Source organism: Anolis sagrei, chromosome 3 (assembly GCF_037176765.1).
Source record: "Anolis sagrei isolate rAnoSag1 chromosome 3, rAnoSag1.mat, whole genome shotgun sequence".
Classification (NCBI taxonomy): Eukaryota; Metazoa; Chordata; class Lepidosauria; order Squamata; family Dactyloidae; genus Anolis; species Anolis sagrei.
In genome coordinates, this window is record NC_090023.1 from 218246359 (window position 1) to 218266217 (window position 19859).

The 19859-nt window shown below is 41.5% G+C and overlaps 1 protein-coding gene across 2 annotated transcripts in view; it reads left to right on the forward strand.

Moving 5' to 3' along the window:
* The first annotated feature begins 1088 nt into the window (after positions 1 to 1088).
* R3HCC1L (R3H domain and coiled-coil containing 1 like) overlaps positions 1089 to 19859 on the forward strand; it is a 49204-nt gene continuing 30433 nt past the window's right edge. For both annotated transcript variants that reach the window (XM_060768203.2, XM_060768204.2), the window contains exon 1: positions 1089 to 1161. The gene's annotated coding sequence lies outside the window, so the exon portion shown is untranslated. The remainder of the gene's footprint in view (positions 1162 to 19859) is intronic.

The following is a 19859-nucleotide window of genomic DNA, read 5'->3' on the forward strand; positions in this document are numbered from 1 at the left end:
CGGAGATGACTGAACGAATGAACAACAACAAGGTGAAGTGGCCCTCTGTGATGCCATTGGAATGGCTGTTGCTATTTGAAGGATTGGCTGTTGCTAGATGAGATGGCAGTCTGTGATGTCACTGGATCGGCTGTTGCTATATGAAGAATTTGGCTGTGGCTAGGTGAAGTGGCCCTCTGCAATGTCACTCGATTGGTTGTTGCTATCTGAAGAATTTTGACTGTTGCTATCTGAAGGATTTGGCTGTTGCTAGGTGAAGTAGCCCTCTGCGATGACACTGGATTGGCTGTTGCTATCTGAAAGATTGGCTGTTGCTAGGTGAGGTGGCCGTCTGTGATGTCACTGGATTGGTTGTTGCTATCTGAAGGATTTGGCTGTTGCTAGGTGAAGTGGCCCTCTGCAATGACACTGGATTGGCTGTTGCTATCTGAAAGATTGGCTGTTGCTATCTGAAAGATTGGCTGTTGCTAGGTGAAGTAGCCCTCTGCGATGTCACTGGATTGGCTGTTGCTATCTGAAAGATTGGCTGTTGCTAGGTGAAGTAGCCCTCTGCGATGTCACTGGATTGGCTGTTGCTATCTGAAGGATTGGCTGTTGCTATCTGAAAGATTGGCTGTTGCTAGGTGAAGTAGCCCTCTGCGATGACACTGGATTGGCTGTTGCTATCTGAAAGATTGGCTGTTGCTAGGTGAAGTAGCCCTCTGCGATGTCACTGGATTGGCTGTTGCTATCTGAAGGATTTGGCTGTTGCTAGGTGAGGTGGCCCTCTGCGATGTCACTGGATTGGCTGTTGCTAGGTGAAGTGGCCTGCAGTGATGTCACTGGGAAAAGGTGTCCTGTCTACGAAAGTAGGGAGAAATATGGAAAGAAAGAGGAAAAGAAGGAAAAGGAAGGGATGGAGGAAAAAAGAGGGAGGGAAGAGAAAGGGAAGGGGGAAATTTACGAAGGAAAGAGAAAGCAGGGGTGGAAAGGTGCAGCGCCCTCCCTAGACGCGAGCATTTATATCAACAGGTCATGTCTGGCTTAGGCAGCTCTGGCCCGCCAACCACGCTTCCCAGCGGCCCTTGCGGCGAAGGGGGCGTGGCCAAGCGAGGCGGGCGGAAGCGGCAAAGGCGGAAGCGGCTGAAGCAGCGCGAGTCTCCTCCTTCTCCTGGCTACCGGGTAATAGAAATGGCTTGCATCCCCTCAGACCCCCGCCGGGCCTTCCTTCGCCTCTTCCCGCGTTCCTCCCAGTTTAGGGCAGGCCTTCCTCTGGCAATTGTGGCTTCCCTTTCTTCCTCCTCCTTCCTACAGGCTTAGTGTCCTCTCCTGTCCTTTAGGGCTGTAGCCATGATATGCCCTAGGCCTGGGAAAACTTCGGCCCTCCCTCCAGTTGTTTTGGACTACAACTCCCACAATTCCTAACAGCCGGTAGGCTGTTAGGAATTGTGGGAGTTGTAGTCCAAAACACCTGGAGGGAGGGCCGAAGTTTGCCCAGGCCTGATACACCAGGTCTGTTTATTTGTAATTGAGCAACAAATAGGCAGCAGTTTGATTCCTTGAAATGCTACATATTCCCATTTAATATATGCATTGAAACTGTGTCATGACAGTAGTTCCTGACCATTAATTTGTATCTGAGCAACAGGTAGGCAGTGGAAAGGTAACAAAGCTAAAATACTTACATGTGCTTTTCTGTATTTTAATAAAAGCATCAACACTATTATAACAGTAGTCCTCCAGGTGTTTTGGATTTGGGTTGGCCACAAGTCAATAATTCTGGAAGCTGTAGTCCAAAAACTATGAAGATCAAAGATTGGGATCCACTATAACAATGGTGTCCAATCTTTGACTCTCCAAGTGTTTGGGACTCCAACTCCCAGAAGCCCTAGGCTGCTTGTCTAATGGTAAGGAATCAGGAACTGAAGTCCAAAACATCCAAAGGACCAAAGGTTGGACACAATGACACTATAATGTACAAATTTCCAGCCTTTGTTCCTCCAGGTGTTTGGGGCTTTAGTCCCCAGAAGTCCCAGCTAACTTGGCCAATAGTCAGGAATTCAGGGTGCTGACTCCCAAAACACTTGGAGGACCAAAGATACTGTCAACCACTGTCAAAATACATTGGAATAGTAGAGCTCAATGTTTGATCTACCAGGCGTTTAGACCTTCTACTACCAGAAGCCCCAGTTAACTTGGCCAATAGTCAGGAATTTTGGGTCCTTCCTCCCAAACACTTGGAGGACCAAAAATAGGGAACCACTGTCAAAATACATTGGAATAATAGAGCTCAACGCTTGATCTTCCAGGTGTTTAGTCCTTCTGCTACCAGAAACCACAGTTAACTTGGCCAATAGTCAGGAATTTTGGGACCTGACTCCCAAACACTTGAAGGACCAAAGATAGGGAACCACTATCAAAATATATTGGAATAGTAGATCTCAACGTTTGATCTTCCAGGTGTTTAGTCCTTCTACTACCAGAAGCCCCAGTTAACTTGGCCAATAGTCAGGAATTTTGGGACCTGACTCCCAAACACTTGAAGGACCAAAGATAGGGAACCACTATCAAAATATATTGGAATAGTAGATCTCAACGTTTGATCTTCCAGGTGTTTAGTCCTTCTACTACCAGAAACCCCAGTTAACTTGGCCAATAGTCAGGAATTCTGGGAGCTGACTCGCAAACATTTGGAGGACCAAAAATAGGGACAAAAGTATGATAGCTGGGATCCTACACTACACTAGTTGTGCAACGCGGGTCAGAATTAATGAAGGAAAGATGTGCGCGAGACAGTGGAGTGAGTGAGAGATGCAGCTGCAACAGGATAGCAGTGAAGTAATTTAATTCAGGTGGGAGAGGATAAGGGTGAAGTAATGTAAGACTTATTTAATGTTAAACGATAAACAACAGCTTACGAAGATGGTAAACAGGATAGAAATGTTCCCTCCCCCACTTTCTGGCAATCAAAGTTGCCACGATTCTGACGCAGCTGCGTCTCTCACTTGCTGTGCAGTCTCGTGCACATGTTCCCCTCATTAATTCAGACCTGTGTTGTGCAACCAATGTAGGGTCCTAGCTATCATATTTTTGCCAAGATAGGGAACCATCGTCAAAATATATTGGAATAGTAGATTTCAGCATTTGATCTTCCAGGTGTTTAGGCCTTCTATTACCAGAAATCCCAGCTAACTTGGCCAATTGTCAGAATTCTGGGAGCTGATGCTCAAATCACTACTGTCAAAATATATTAGAATAGTAGATCTCAGTGTTTGATCCTCCAGGTGTTTAGGACTTCTACTACCAGAAGCCCCAGCTAACTTGACCAGTAGTCGGGAATTCTGGGAACTGAAGGACCAAAGATAGGGAACCACTATCAAAGAATATTGAAATAGTAGATCTCGAATTTGATCCTCTGGGTGTTTAGGACTTTCATTACCAGAAGCCCCTTCTAGCTTAGCCAAGAGTCGGGAATTCTGGGAATTGGAGTCTCAAACATCTGGAAGAGTAAAAGTTTAATCAGAAGATTCCTTTCGCTGGGAAGTCTGACCCTGTTTTTAAACATCTGTCCCATAATTCAAGTACTTAGTTTTTGAGGATTGGTTGTAGTTACAAAGAAGGAAGCCTGCATCATCTTGTTCAATAAATGTACATTTTCTAGAGGGATCCAGGCATCTTTCATCACGACAGTCCTGCTGCTGTGAGGTTATTGCATTTTCTTTTTACTCACGTCATAATATTTTATCATGGGAAAGTGTGATTTGTGTCTTTCCCCTCAACCTTTTTTAAACGCTCCTTCTAGAGAAGTTAATGCTCTGTGAAATGGCTCTTGCAAGCATGTTGAGCTCCAGTTGGATAATGTCTGCAACATCACTGATCTGTCAGCTAACACCACCCTTTCTAGGGCTGATGGAAGTTGTAGTACACCCATTCTGGAGGGAACTAAGTTGGGGAAGTCTGCTGCAGAACATAACTCTCTTTTCTCTCTAATGCTTGTCTCATTTTATGTCGCACTTAAAGGTTTTTATTATCCTTTTTTGTCTGAAAAATGACACTCTTTCATAGGACTTGTGTATTGTAGAACAATTATTGTTTAAATGCTCTGTGCTTTCCTTCTCTGGTGATGGAGCATATGCCTCCCCCCTCCCCATAAAAGTACTGCTTAAAAAAGGCAATCATCAGACCATCTCTCCCTTCTCTGTCTGGCACCCACAACATTAAGTTGAATGAAATGTACTCCTCTCACATGGAGTACATTTCATTCAACTTAATGGGAATTACAGCCCTATCCTATGCATGTTTATTCAGTGCTGCTGTAGTCATATGATAGTTAGCCTGAATGTAGCACTAAAGAAAAGCAGAGGAGAGTGGCTTTGACTTCTGAAGAGATCATTAGTACTTCATGTGTTCCAAGAATGAATCCTCTCTTTTAGAATAGGTTGCAGAACTAAATTCTGGATGAGATTTTACTTACATTTGATCTTATTGATAGCACATTAGCTTGGCATTCGTTTGCTATTCATTATTTAGTAATCCTGTTTGGTATGGATAGCTTTCACATGTGAATGCATAATGCTATTTTCCTTGTCCTTTTTGAGAGAGAACCTTGAGAACATCACATCTGACAAATGTACAAAAGCTAGAGGCAAAATTTTCCCTTGAGTCAAGAATGGGGCTTTGAGTTTTTAAAAATTCAACTTGCTCACTACTCCATTCTGACATTTTGTGTCTGATAATTTATGAAATGTCTAGATAAAATTCGAATAACAGATCATTGAAATGAGAACACCCAGTTTTCTCGTTTTACTCTAGATATGACCTCTGCAGTTGTTTAAAATGACAGCAAAACTTGCTCAATTCTAGCAGGTTCTCCTTGTTATCTTAACCCAAAATGCTAGAATAATATGGAATATTAAAGTTAAAATAGATGTTTTACAGTTGCAGATGCATTGTCAAGTGAGGTGACATTTTTCACACACTCAACCAGAACAATCAATTAGTTTGGCTAACAACATGAATTAATGAAAAGGCTATGCCGTGTTAGCTGGAGTTTACCTTCACTTGTGTTCGCTAGGTGTTTTGGTTTAGAATGCCTATCAACCAAGACAATTGATCACTCTGGTTGAGGCTGATGAGTGTTGTAGTCCACAACATCTGGATGAATTCAGTTTCCAGGAGGCTGTTCTGCATCCTTGAAATGTCCTATTTTGTAGACAGATGGTAACAGTCCAGAAAGATATCTTAGTCAATTTGCAAATAGGCATATGAGAACAGATAGCCCCTTAAGTATGTTGGCATGATTTTTAATGGCATCATAGGTCATAACTAGTCTGTTACCAGGAAGACAATATGAAACCTGTACAGATGGTAGAGTGTGTTATGCTCTCTATGCATAGTGAATTATGCTTTTAGTGACCTGTCACTTTGTTCAGCTCTACCAGAATCCTCTGAACAGCTTTTGGGGATAGGACAGTATAATAGAGTACATTGCAGTAGTTTAGCTCTGTACAGTTTTTCTATTCTCCCCTGATAATTAGTGTTGTTTGACCATTGTAGTTGTGACCATCCATCTGCCACTCTATTTTAAATCGAAAACTATTATACATCTGGATACACTGAGTTAATTTAGTGTGCATAAGATTAATAAAAAGTTCTCCCCCTCCTCTCTTCTTTCCTTTTTTTTTTTTTTGATAGGGAGTTCATTCCCTGTCACTACTCATATCCTTTTGAGTGGGATATAAAAGTATGAATATTAATAGCAGCCCCTTGTACCTCACTAAACACAATGAACTGATATTGCAACTGCTTGTGCTACTGTACACAAATTTCATTGCCTCTAACCTCCCATGAGAAGATAGTTCAAGTAACCTACACATTTGATTATTACAATTGTAATCTGAGAACCTACATTTCTTTTCTAACACATGTGGAATGAAGGAGAGGACAGATAGCCCATGAGGTGATATTGAAAGGAAGCCTTTTAAAATTGGCTCAAGGCATCCCCATCTACCTAATAGAAATGTATGCAATGAGATATTGGTTGGAGGTATATATAATATGCTTCTGAGAAAGAGGTTTTTTTTAAAGCACTGTACACAAAATGAATGAAATAAAACTATACTGTGAGATGGAGCACATAAGTGTGTAGCAGATGTAGTGTGTATGAGAAAACTATATTGGCATGCACACTGAATTTTGGTTTAAGAAGATCAGCAGGAGATATAAATATACACGAGGGTTGGAACTTTAATAGTGGCAGCACTGCTGTAAAGACGACATGCAACGAAACCAAAGAATGTCGTGTGTACCACACGTTAGTTACATACCTACCTTACTTCTGAGCAAAAAGACTTGAACTTCCTACATCACGTGCATGCGGAGTGACGCGAAGAACTGAGGCTTGTATTAGCTTGAGGCCTAAAGTAAGTGTTTAGGCCTCTTACTTTATTGTCATGATATTTTCATGACAACCAACTGATAAAAAATAATTACGAAACAACTTGGAAGGATATTACCAAGAAGATGGCTAGTTGGAAATACCTAAACTTAAGCCTTCTCGGCAGGATAGCCATAATAAAGATGAACTTACTCCCCAAGATGATTTTTCTTTTCAAAACGATCCCGATACTTAGAACCAACTACTGCTTCACACAATGGAAGAGGGAGATCATGAAATTCGTGTGGAACGGGAAAAAGGCCAGGATTAAATTCAAATCCATGACAGATTCAAGGGAAAGGGGAGGTCTGAGTCTCCCAAATCTCCAGCTTTATTACCAAGCCTGCGTCCTAACTTGGGTTAAGGAATGGACCACGCTCGCAAAGACAAAACTCCTAAATTTAGAGGGATTCGACATACGAAGAGGCTGGCATTCCTATCTCTGGCACGATAAAGCCAAGATCGAAAAAAACTTTACTAATCACTTTGTTCGCGCATCTCTCCTTAAAGTCTGGATAAAATACAAAAGAAACTTCTACAGCAAAACCCCCCTCTGGCTGTCACCCATTGAAGCCAACCATAAGAGAGAATTCCCGAGCAACAACTGGCACACCTACAAAACACTTCTAGAAAACAAAGACAACCAACTGAAACTGAAACCGATAGACGCAGTTAGGAAAATGGACGAAAATATGTCCTGGTTCCATTATTATCAAGTAGCAAATGCCTTCAAAGAGGACAAGAAAAATGGGTTCGCACCACAAGATAATTTTTGGGAATCTATAATGAAGAAGGAAAGGAAATTGATAAGAGTGCTTTACCAAAAGCTCCTCACATGGGATACCGAAACTGAATTAATCAAAGAAAGTATGATTGCATGGGCCTCAGACTTTGGACATTCCATACTGCTTCAGGAGTGGGAAACGGTCTGGAAAAGGAAAATTAGGTTCGCAAAGGCGACAGAAAATTGGTACAAGATGGCGTACCGATGGCATCTCACCCCCCAGAGAATAGCCAAATTTTACAAAGGGACGAATAGTAGCTGTTGGAAATGTGGAGCCCATTTGGGGACATATTTCCACTCATGGTGGCAGTGCAAAAAAGTGAAGAGCTTTTGGGTGGAGATCCATAAGCAGATCCAGCTAATTATACAGACCAAATTTGAGCTAAGACCGGAATACTACCTACTCCATCTGATAGATTTCAAACTAGAAAGTAACAAAGAGAGGCTACTGTACCACTTAACAGCCGCGGCAAGGATTGTCCTAGCGAGTAGGTGGAAAAAAAAAGAGCGTCCAACCACTGAAGACTGGCTATTGAAAGCAAGAGACTTAATGGACATGGACACGCTGGCCACTTTGTTGTATGACAAAAGCAGGAAGAATAGGACGGGCTGGGAACTAATGAAATCATTCCTGAAAGAAAAAAGAAATATCGCCCCAGACTGCTGGGACAGAAGGTAGAGGAAGAGGCTAAGAGAAAGAAATACGAAGAATACTAACATCTTTTGGAATATCCCCGACGGACTATTTGGAAGTCAAGCTTTTTTATCTTTCTAACCCTGCTCCCTTCCCACCCCGACCCACTGGTCCCTCCCACCCATCCCGATTTCCTTTCCCCTCTCTAGCCCTGCTTTTCCCCCCCCCGTCCCCCACTGTCCAACCCCTCTCTCACGAACTATACGCTCTCTACTTTTTGTATTGAAAACTTCAATAAAGATCATATCCAAAAAAAAAAAAAAAGAACATCAATGTGCAGCATTACTGCTCATTTTTGGAACACCATCTCAGACCAGCTTTGAAAAAAAAATGGTGACAATTTCTGCAGAACACCCCTATCATTTTGCATGACGATGCTCGGCCACATGCAATGCAAGCTGTGACTGATTTACTCAATCAGTGGGGCTGGGAAGTTCTGTACCATCCACCATATTCCCCAGACTTAAGCCCTTGTGACTTCGACTTAATTCCTAAGATGAAGGAAGCATTTCATGGCATTCGCTTCAGAACTGTTCCAGAGATTCTTGCATCAGTAGACCGCTCCATTCGAACTATCAACAGAACAGGCGCTGCAACAGGTGTCCTAAGACTTCCACATCATTGGAAATGGGTTGTACACAATGCTGGCGACTATATTGAAGGGGAATCTGTAAAACTTGGTGGCATGTATCACTTTTGTATTATATTTAAATAAATAGTTGCCACTATTGAAAGTTTCAGCCCTTGTATATATGTGTGTGTCCTCTCAAAGACATGTACTGAAGCACAAAGAAATTTTAGATGGAAAGAAATTCCATAATATTGTGACCATACTGCACAGGTCCCTTTGTTTGTTTGCACAGATTTTAGTTTATTCACGGTTAGCAGCTAAATGAATTGATGCGCCCATGAATAAGGCCATCCTGAACTAAAGAGAGAATTATATATGCGAAGGCCAGTCCTTAAATGTCCTAAACCATCTTGATTTTTATCTCTCAACATTAGCACTTTGAATAGAGCCTGGAATAAACCATGTGGTTCAAGAGTGGTGTTGTATGACAGCAAATATTTTTAAAAGACTAAATAATGTTATATTTATTGATTCCTGTTGTGGCTCAAGAAGCATCCTCCCTGAAATAGTTTCAAACTGTTTCCACTGATTACACAGGTTGGTTCGTTTTTGTGTTTCTAAAAGGATTGGCTTTTTCCCTTTCTGGTGCTTACACGCCATTCAGAGCAGCCTGGGCAATTAATGCCAATTATAAAATACAGCAATATTCCATAAAAATAACAATGTGATAAAATGAAGTCAAGTTTGGCAGATCAGCAAAGATGTCAGGTGGGAAATTATATACTCTGTAAAATAAAGGTCTGCAGGATTTTTTTTTTTTTTGTGGTAAAAAAAAGTTTTCCCCTATTCAGCAAACATAGTTCAATTGGGCGTAGAAGGCAAGGTCCTCTGAGTATCGCTGGGGCTTTGTGTTCAAACTCTGTAGCAGATGATATTATACTTGGGGAATACCGATGTGTGTTGGTATTCCCCACTCAGTAGGTGAGCCTTTTTCCTGCGAATATTGGACTGTTCAAATTTATGTGAATATCAGCTGTAGTCCTTTGGGTACGATGGATGAACCATGATAACTGCTGGGACTTTATTGAATTACAAAGAGATTCTATTTGTCAGGGCCCCTGCAGGAGGGAAGTTATATGGTGTCCCTCACCAGCACCTCCCTCTTCTCCTGTTGTACTTGCAGTCCCAGGCACTCAGTGCCTCATAAAACATATATTCCTTCGTTCCCAGCTGCCAGGCTGTGTTTTTCACTGTCTCCTGCCAACACGCATTGTAACCGCTGTCCTTCATCATGGTTCTTTCAGTATCTGTGCCTTATTCACTTACTATTGTTGAGTGACCACCATGTGAGGGGTCACTTTCTGGCAAGAACAGAATTTATCCTGGGATTCAAAGGAGAGGAGTTGGAGAGCTGGACCCAGGGATTTGGGACACAAAAGAAGTTTGCAAGAAGCATTCTTGATAAAAATGAGCAGAGTTTTATACTTCGCAGAATTCTAGACTGCACAGATAGGCTTGAGCTATGCATGAAGTTACATCATTTAAGAAGGCTTCTGACTGTGTGACACTATGAAAGCTTGAAAATATGACTTTTGTGGAACACAGTTCACACAGTCTTCCAACCAGCAACATCATGGTCCAAAAAGGGAGACTTTTACAACTATTTTGGGACTTGGATTTTCTCAGTGTCCTGAACAGAGCAGAGATAGTAGTGTCTCTCTATCCATGTATGCAAGTACTCACATTTCATCTTAATACTGTGCCACTGGCTGTATCTACATTGTAGACTTAATGCAATTTGACCCAATTTTAATTGCCATGGCTCAGTGCTATGGAGCTGTTGGAGCTGTAGTTTTAGCTCTGCCACCAAACTACAATCCCAGGATTTCATCGCATTGAGCCACAACAGTTAATGTGATGTCAAACAGCATTAATTCTGCAGAATTATAGCAATTTGGACACCATATCAACTGTCATGGCTCAATGCTGTAGAATTCTGAAATTTATAATTTTGTGAGATTTCTCTCCATTTTTTTTATCAGAGAGCTCTAGTGCTATAACAAACTACAAATCCCCGGACTGCATAGGATGGAGCTATTAAAGTAGTGCCAAACTGTTATAATTCTGCACTATGATAATCTCTAAGTGGACTTTATGAGGTCAATATTGTCATTTTTCCCCTTCTTCCCAAACCTGCTTTTTTTTTAGCACCTTGCCCAGTGAAGAGATAAATTTTGGAAAGGTGATACATGTGGGAGAAGCTTACCTGCTGATTCTTAGATGGGTGATGATGCCTGGGAGATCAGAGCTCTATCCATCAGAAGCAATGCCACTTCCTTTCACCCCTGTCTCATTTGAATTCTCCCTGTATGCCCCATAAGTGCCAGCTAGGTTGCTTTGGGCAAGGCTGGCCTTCCTGATCATGGGTGCATCCTACTTCTCACTCTCCTCATCCTCTCTTGTGTGTGGTGTCTCTGCAGCCTGAAATAGCAGTAGCTCTTTCATCACTGTCAGCTCATCTCCAATTTGCTCTCATCCTGTGTCTCTTTCCAGGTTTCTGTCCCTGCTCAGTGTCTGCATTTCCTATCTCCGCAAGCTGTGCCTTGCCCGGCTGAGTCGTGTTTTATTTCTAGCCTTGCTCACTTCCTTTGAATTATTTCCTTGTTCTCTCAGCTCTTTGCTGCAAAACCCTCTTTAGTGTCATCTGCAAATGTAATTGTCAAGCATTTGGAAATAAAATTTTGGGAAACTTTCCCTGAAGTTCAGCCGCACCAGAATTTTAATGCTGTTTCTCTCCTTCTCTAAAGCTGTGTATCTTTTGATGGCAATTTTGATAGAGTCAGTTTTGAGCTCTTTTTAATCCTGGTTGCCCCGATCATCCATGATCCCATCACTGTCTAGATATGTGCAGCCTTATATTCACCCTCTCTTGGTTGGGTTCTTTATTTCAGTGCTTCATACAGATGCTGAGCTCACCATCTGGCACTTTCACAATTGCACAGCTCTCTCCTGTTGGAAATCTGACCACATATATGGAGAAGCTGTTGTTCACGAGAAAGATAACAAAGAAGTCTGAACTAGGAATGCAAAGTCCAGCCTCTTGTCAGAATCCCCTTTTAACAATCGCTTATCAGGAGTTCAGTAAGTTAATTAGCTAAACCCGACATGCCCTGGAATGTATGTCATTTGTAAGGTGCTAGTTTTAGATGTATTGCATGTATGTGGCAGCATTTTCACAAGGTCATTCTTCTTTTCCTCTTTCTTTCCTTTTTGTTCAAGACAGATTTAAATAATCTTATTCCTGTTGGACCCTTGTTAATTTCATCTCTCTTCTTATTTATCGATGTGCTCTCTAGCAGGGCATCTGCCCTTGATATATCTGTACAATCCAAGCCTAATTCCCAGAGCCCTTTTGGTCAGACATTAATTCACTTTTCTCCATTGTTGCCTTGTCTTTTTTCACTTCCAGGCTTAAAGGCATAACACTGACTCCAAAGGCAATTTTATTACTGAGCTGGTGTTATTAAGGATGTGTGTCATTTAGTGAGCCTGAAATGGGAAGAAAATCAAATGCTTCTTCTATTGTGTCCTTTTTTATTTTGACCTACTTGGATGAGTCACACATTCTCAGCCCCAGAAAACTTGCATATTCAGAATTGCAGCAAAAAGTAGAATTGCTTTCCTACTCTTTGTGTGGGTTTTTCTATTTAAGTGGGGGAAATATGAATATAGTGAAGGAAATGACAGTGAAGAAAACATGGATCCAGTGAAGAAGACTTTTACCAGCCTCAGCTGTTAGGTGATGGGATTGCTGGTCAAAATTGATGTGGAATTCTATGGCTTTAAGAAGTGACAGAGAATCGTAGCAGAAGCGGGATATGGATCTCCTGCTCTCCAGCTGGCTGGATTCAAAGCTACTTACTGGCTTTATGACAAGTGTTGCAAGTGTTCCTAAAGTGAAGGGGAGCATGACAGAGTCCTGAAGCAACATTTTTCAACTTCTGGTTTTTTGGCTGCTTCATGATAGGAGCCAGCTCAGTTTTGCTGCAGAATTGAAATCTTTACACTCTCTTGTTCTGACAGCAAATGTTAGGAGTACTTTATTTATAGGCTTCTTTTGGATCACTTCATGTGTGTGTTCCACTACTCCTGTTATAGGATGATTGGTTGAATTTAGGCCAGTTTATTCTCCAAGGGAGACTGATAATGGTTTGATGTCCAGCTTGCCATTGTGAAAGCAAGAAGTGAGATGGCAGAGGTTTTAGTGGTGGCTGGATCAAGAGAGTGGAAATGGTAACTGGTTCAAGACTGACTGTTAAGCAATACCTAGGCTTTTAAAAAGAAAGATTGCAGATTGCTGGGAGTTTGCCAATTTGGGGGGGGGGGGGGGAGGAGTGGGGGCAGTGATGGAAAGTGGCATTGTTCAGATATACAAATTTGTTTTTGTACAGCAGGCCTAGGGATTCATAATGCCTTCAGATATTGCACTACAGCTTCAACTATCCCTGGGCACTAGCTGGAGATGATTAAGGCTGGAGGTGAATGTCATCTGGAGGACTGCAGGCCCCTCACCCCTGCTATAAAGCTATATACATCTGAGTACTCATGGATTATATTAATATGATCTGTTATCCCAAATGTTGGGATGTATTTAGCGGCTAGTGGGAGAGTGGCCACTTATGCCTTACCAAAAAAAGGATACCAATTTGCATATGCTTTTTATAGCTTCTGATATAGAAATAATCACTGTAATTTACACGAAATTACAACACACCATACAGGGAAGGATATGATCAGATGACCTATGTGTGCTTGCTGTCCAGGTGTTGTTTGAACCTGGTTCCTGACTCTTGTTTATGGGATTGTTCATCTTTCAACTTACCTTGAACATGGGAACCCATCACCTAGAGCAGGCATTGGCAAACTTCGACCCTCCAGGTGTTTTGGACTTCCACAATTCCTAACAGCTGGTAGGAAGTTGAAGTCCGGTTGGAATTGAAGTTCAAAACACTGGAGGGCCTAAGTTTGCCCATGCCTGATCTAGGCATTATCTTTCTCCATTCAGCTAGAGATCTTTTCTTTCTAAAGCAGGATTTGTAGCCATGATGTTTGTTGGATATTCCTTTAACTCCTCCCTAAGTTTTTCTCTCTGTGTGCCTGTTGGTACAAGATATAGTCATTGAGCCTTTATTGTGCTATTTATTTGTAAGAACTTATTTTTGGTGGGAATATTTAAGCTGTATCGGACCCTTTTAGCTAACAGTAAGCAGCCTGGAGAAGAAGATGCTGTGAAGCCTTGTATTTCCTTTGCCAAGGTGTTTCTCATGGCGCGTTCAAAAGGGAAGGTGCTCTTGCCAAGTGTCTGTAGAGTAAATGAGTGGATCACTCCAAAGGGCTTTTTAATTTAGGTTGTTTGGAGTCTCCTTGCACTTCTCTCTTTTTATTGGCGTTATTATTTTGTAAGAAGTGCCCATTCTGCAACTGGCCATAAAGACAGACATTGTGCATGTTCAAATGCTGAGTGACACCTGGTGCGGTCCCTCAAGGGCAGTTTGCTTCTCTCTAAACACCAATTGAGAGCTGCTCCCACTTAGCAAAGAGGGTGGAGGCAGAGCTGTAGGGGAGGGAGGAGAAGCTTATGGGTTCTGGTCACTACCAAGCTTGGGGACAATGTGGCAGCCAAATCTCTAGGGCCAAGAATGGAGCTGGCATTTTCATTGTGCCTTTCTCAGGGCCCTCGAACAAATGATGTTTGCCTTGCCATCCCTTCATTACCTAGCCCGAGGGGTCACCACTTCTTGCCTGTGATCAAGGCTCTAAAGGCTAAATATTCTATTGATTGAATTATGGATTGAGTGGAATCGGAAACCACAAAGGCTAAAAATACGGTTTGCTGCCAGGAAGCAATAGTAGTTGCTGGGAGCTCATGGGGTGCGACTTCAGCCTTTACTCCTGGCAGCTGTGCTGGTGCCAATGTGGTGGAGGCTGTTGTGCTCAAAGGATGTGCTTTCTCCCAATGTCACAGTAGGCTCTCCCCATCTCTCATAAAGGAACAAATGTGCCTTACCCAGTAGCTGCTGGTCTCAGTGGAATACAGTTTGTGAGATGCCAGTTGCTGCTGCCAAGATTGGGTGCTGACAGGAGGATTATGTTTCAAGGGTAAGTGGTTAGAGGAGTGCAGCTGCAGTGAAATGTAAAGTATGTGTACATTTTGTTTTGGGTTGTCTGTCGTGCCTTTGCTGGATTCCCCGCCCCCAGATTGCCAACTTTGTATTACATGCCATTCTGTGTTCCAGCACCACAACAGGGTCTCTACATGTGTTGTGGTTACCTCTGTTTAGGCCTAAACAACCCAAGATCTCATGATGGTTGCAATTCTCCTTCATTTTTGTGATCTTCTATGGCAGAGCTTTCCAAACATTTCATGTTGGTAACATATCCTTTTAGACTTGCATAATTTTTCAACAGTAATTCAGCTTTATTAGCAAACTAGAGGTTAAACCAACCTCTTATAAGATATATGGACACATACATACATTGTAATAATGGAATGTATGGGGACACAATGTATCTCATAAAAGCTTTCATTTATATTTTTAAAATATATTATTTGTAAGATAACATTTATTTCCAAGAGTTTTGTCATTTCTTGTTACATTTTCACAACACACTGCAACTGACACAGCAACAAATTGTGACACACACTTTGGAAACTCTGCTCTAAAGGAATGTCAATTTTCTATTAGTGTGGCCCTTTGTGATCTCTTTGCATGGATATTAAAAGTTATACAAATATCTGTGTGAAAATGTGGAATTGTTGTGTCTCTGTGACTTCTCTCTATAGCAGCGTTTCTCAATCTGGTGGTTGGGATTGACCCTGGGGGGGGGGGGGGTCGCGAGGGGGTGTTAGAGGGATCACCAAAGACCATCAGAAAACACAGTATCTTGTGTTGGTAATGTGTGTTCTGTGTGGGAAGTTTGGCCCAATTCTATCGTTGGTGGGGTTTAGAATGCTCTTTGATTGTAGGTGAACTATAAATCCCAGCAAGTACAACTCCCAAATGTCAAAGTCTATTTTCCCCAAACTCCACCAGTGTTCATATTAGGGCATATTGGGTAATTGTGCCAAGTTTGGTTCAGATCCATCAATGTTTGAGTCCATAGTGCTCTCTGGATGTAGGTGAACTACAACTCCAAACCTCAAGGTCAATGCCCACCAAACCCTTCCAGTATTTTCTGTTGGTCATGGGAGTTCTGTGTGCCAAGTTTGGTTCAATTCCATTGTTGTTGGAGTTCAGAATGCTGTTTGTTTATAGGTTAAGTATAAATCCGAGCGACTACAGCTGCCAAATGACAAAATCAATCCCCCCAACCAGTATTCAGATTTGGACATACAAGGTATTTGTCCAAATTTGGTCCAGTGCATGAAAATTCATCCTGCATATCAGATATTTACATTGCAATTCATAACAGTAACAAAATGACAGTTATGAAGTAGCAATGAAAATAATTTTATTGTTGGGGGTCACCACAACATTAGGGACTGTATTAAGGGGTTGCGGCATTAAGAAGGTTGAGAACCACTGATCTGTATATTCAGAGGAAGAAGTCAACAACAGTGTTTCCAGTCAGCCATGTTGCCTGGTCTATATGCATCTCAAGCATCCTCAGTGTATGTGTTGTTGGAAAAGTGAAAACTTTGTTTAATTTTGAATGAATTCCAGAAAGATGTATGGAAATAATGAAGGAGAAAAGGATGAGGCTTGGAAATGGACAGAGATACTTACGAGTTGAGAAAAAAAAGCAAAAGGAAATGAGAGGGGCAAAAAGTGAATCTATATATGAGACCGGGGAAAGAAAGAAAAACAGGTCAAGCAGAGAACACTGGGAGATTTGAGGAGCAGCAAAAAAACAAAGTTGCAGTTGGACATTTTTGAAAAAAAGGCGAGGTTAAGGAATAGGGATGGGTGCTGTAAAAGATCTATGGGTTGAGAAGCATAAAACAAGTAATTGAGAAAGTAGGATACAAAGAGAAAGGGAGGCATATTTTAGATGTCTAGAAAAAAAGGGAAGATAGTTAGAATTATTTTGAAACATATGATCACCCAGAGATGCAGACAGAAAAAGGAAATTAATAGAGAATGAGTTTAAAACGAAAACACTTAAAATGGAAATAACAGTTCCTTAGTTTTGCAGTATGGCTCTATGGAGTCATTAAAAGTGGCTGTTAGACTAATTTGATTTGGACACCTGCCCCCTGAAAAGTTGTTTTGTCCTAGAATCATCCTCAGACTTCCATTTTTGACTTTATGGCATGTCCAGCTTGGACACTATCTTCTTCCTTGTATGGTTTTTCATTTGCAATGTTGTGCAGTTTGGATTTAGGTTTTTTTTTTTTAAGTATAGAAGTTAGAACAGCAAAGTTGGAAGTTGTGTTGTTCAGTGTAGTGTAAAGAGGAGACACGCCAAGGGACACTGATTCAACCCTCTGAGCATGAAATCGGTTGGTGCCGAGGCGTGGAGTGGGGAGGGGGGGCGTCTGATGAAGTGTGTAATAGACTGCGGATACAAGGAAGATACAGGATCCTGAGAAATGAAATTTGTGGGCTGCTTTTCCTCTTCCACCGTAAGAAACAAAACAAAACTGCAGAGGCTGACGCAAAAGCTAAGGTCTAGTTAGGTTTAAGGCATCACAGGGCAAGGCTCTTAAGATGATAAGAGCCCTGTTGGATGACACCAAGAACATAAGAAGAACTGAGACCTATTTTCTCAAGCCTGTTCCATCAATACCTGTTACAAGCCCACAGCAGGACATGAGTGTGAAAGCATCCTCACACGTGCAACATACACCATAACTAGCAATCAGTAAAAGCCTTATTTTTCTAAGGATTCTTCTGATCCCCCTTTAAAGCCACTCAGGTTTGTGCCCATCCCAATATCTTGTGGGTTGCAAACTCCACCATTTTAATTGTGTCCTCTCTGGCCCACTGGCAGCCAGTTAGATGGGAAGCCTACAAATTGGGCCTGAAAGGTGCAGCTCTTTCCCAACAGCTAGTGTGTGGAAGCACACTGCCTTTAGATACTCTCATGTTCAGTAGCTTCTTCTTAACTGTCTTCTCTTCTGTGAATTTGTCTGATCACCTTTTGCATAATGGATACAGTTGCTGTGTGTTTACAGATTTTACATTTTTGGCACCACATAAGATGTAGACACTGTATTCCCACAGGTGCATCAATCTGGGAGTCACTATTGGACCACGATACTAAATGTACATACATAGATACATGATGAGAACACTGATATACACACAAGTGTACTTTTCATGTATTTTCCAGTGTGAGTGACAAGGAGACTGAAAGGTTATTCAGTAGGCTATAAACTCTGACATCAGTTGGCTTTTAATGGGAGATGTGACTGACCGTGGCTCTTCAGACCATGGAACGATGCCGGCTGTGCTGCTTCAAGATGACAGACTGGCAGATTTGCTTCAGCTTAGATGAAGGATGGCTTTCCATTCTGAGGAGTGGGAAGCGGACAGATAAGTCATTCTAAGGAAGATTTGTGATTTTCAGTTCCAGTTTGGGCTAGCAGTGTAGGTTTGGGTTCAACATAGGAATGGTTGATGAGTGGAGTCTAGATTGGAAGAAGTTAAAATTGCTAGACTTCAATATTCTCTATAGTCGAATACTGGAACACCTGACTTCATTATGTATTCCTGCATAAGAACTTCATAGATGTGGAATGCATATTGATGAGACACAGTAGGATTATTAATGTGATGGGCTGATTTCATCAAATGAGAGACTGGCAAATAAATTAATTATTTTTTTCTTATGAGTAAAAATGTATGTATTTTTTCTTTAATTTCACCCAGTCCTGTTGGCAGATCTACTGTGGACCTGATAAGCCGCTTTGGGGGACACATCTAGATTGTCAGTTTGCTGTCCTTCATCTAAGTGATGAAAGTGTCACCAACGCTGATCAAAATACTTGACTCTCCAGAGCCATAGACTATATATTGTATTCATTGGAGGTTTTGTTTCCAGACTTCCTGGAACTGAGCCTTGAGCTCTCAGATGCATTGCAGTCATGTCTTTTCTTTATCTCTACGATCATCAAGGCTAAAAAGCATTGAACAGAACCTGAGATCCTTTTGTTACAGCAACTGTGGCTGGAAGGAAGCATTGAAATCAGCAAATGTCAGCAGCTGTAAGATAATAAATGTCCCCAAATTCACTTTGTTGCCATCATGTTGTTGGATTCTGGCTGGCCTGAGAGCAGGAGTGGCAAGCCTCTGATCAAAAAAACCCCTGCCATTAATGTTTTTAGAAACCAGTTCCTAAGGACCAGTGTCAAACTTTTAGGATGCTGGGTAACTAAATGCCTAGGGATTTTCCAGTCTTGCCAGTAGAGGTAATTTACATCAACCCATTCATTTACCAGCACAACTAACTGGTGTGAATTGGACATTCATTATGTAAGGCAAACAACTTTATGTAAGGCAAACAACTGCTTGCATCGGATACTGGTGAGAAGACCCCAGCCAGTGGCCTGAAGTACACTGAGCAGTGGGAAATATGTTGTAATTTTAAAGAAAAAAAAACAATTAAAAAGAAAGCTGTGGAATTTCTATCTTTTGAGGTTTTATAGAAAAGACTGAATAGGTATCTATTATAAGTGGATTGTCAATGGAATTCACTGTAAAGGGTTTGATGTACCATATGTATATAAGTACTTGTCTGTTTTGTGATGAGTGGATCATAGTCTGATGGACTGGGGTTGGGATGTCAGAAACCAAAAAGGGGAAAATCAAGAAGTGGAACTAGGGAGTGGATTTGTGCGAAATATCTTCCCCTCTCTGTCCATCACATATGCTGGGCCCCTAGATTAGGTGTGACCAACCTGTTGCCTTCATGACATTGTACTCCAACTCGTATCATCTCATCATTTGTTTTGAGGCATAGGATTAATGGGAGTTCCTACCAACAACTTATGGAAGGTCACAGTTTCTCTGTCTTTGCTTTAGCTAGTTCATAGTACTATTTTTATTTATTATATTACATTAGTTACACAGAAATGTTGAGAAGATCTCATCTGCACATTTCCAAACATCAGTCCTGAGTGCTGGTGAGTGTGGATTTTGTAGCAAATTGCTTATTTGACCATCAAATAGGAACTTACAAAGCCTAATTGTCCTTTTGATGCTGGTGGAGGGGACAGCAATTGGACAGCAATTTTTTGGTTTGTCTTTTTTGGTGTGACTGCTAATTATTTCCATAGTACTAATTCTACAGTCTGATTAGCAACTGGTACAATGTGATACCCAGTTTTGCATTTGCCACAAGAATGAACTCTGAAAGGTAATTATAAGCAGTGTTGTTGTATGCCATTGCC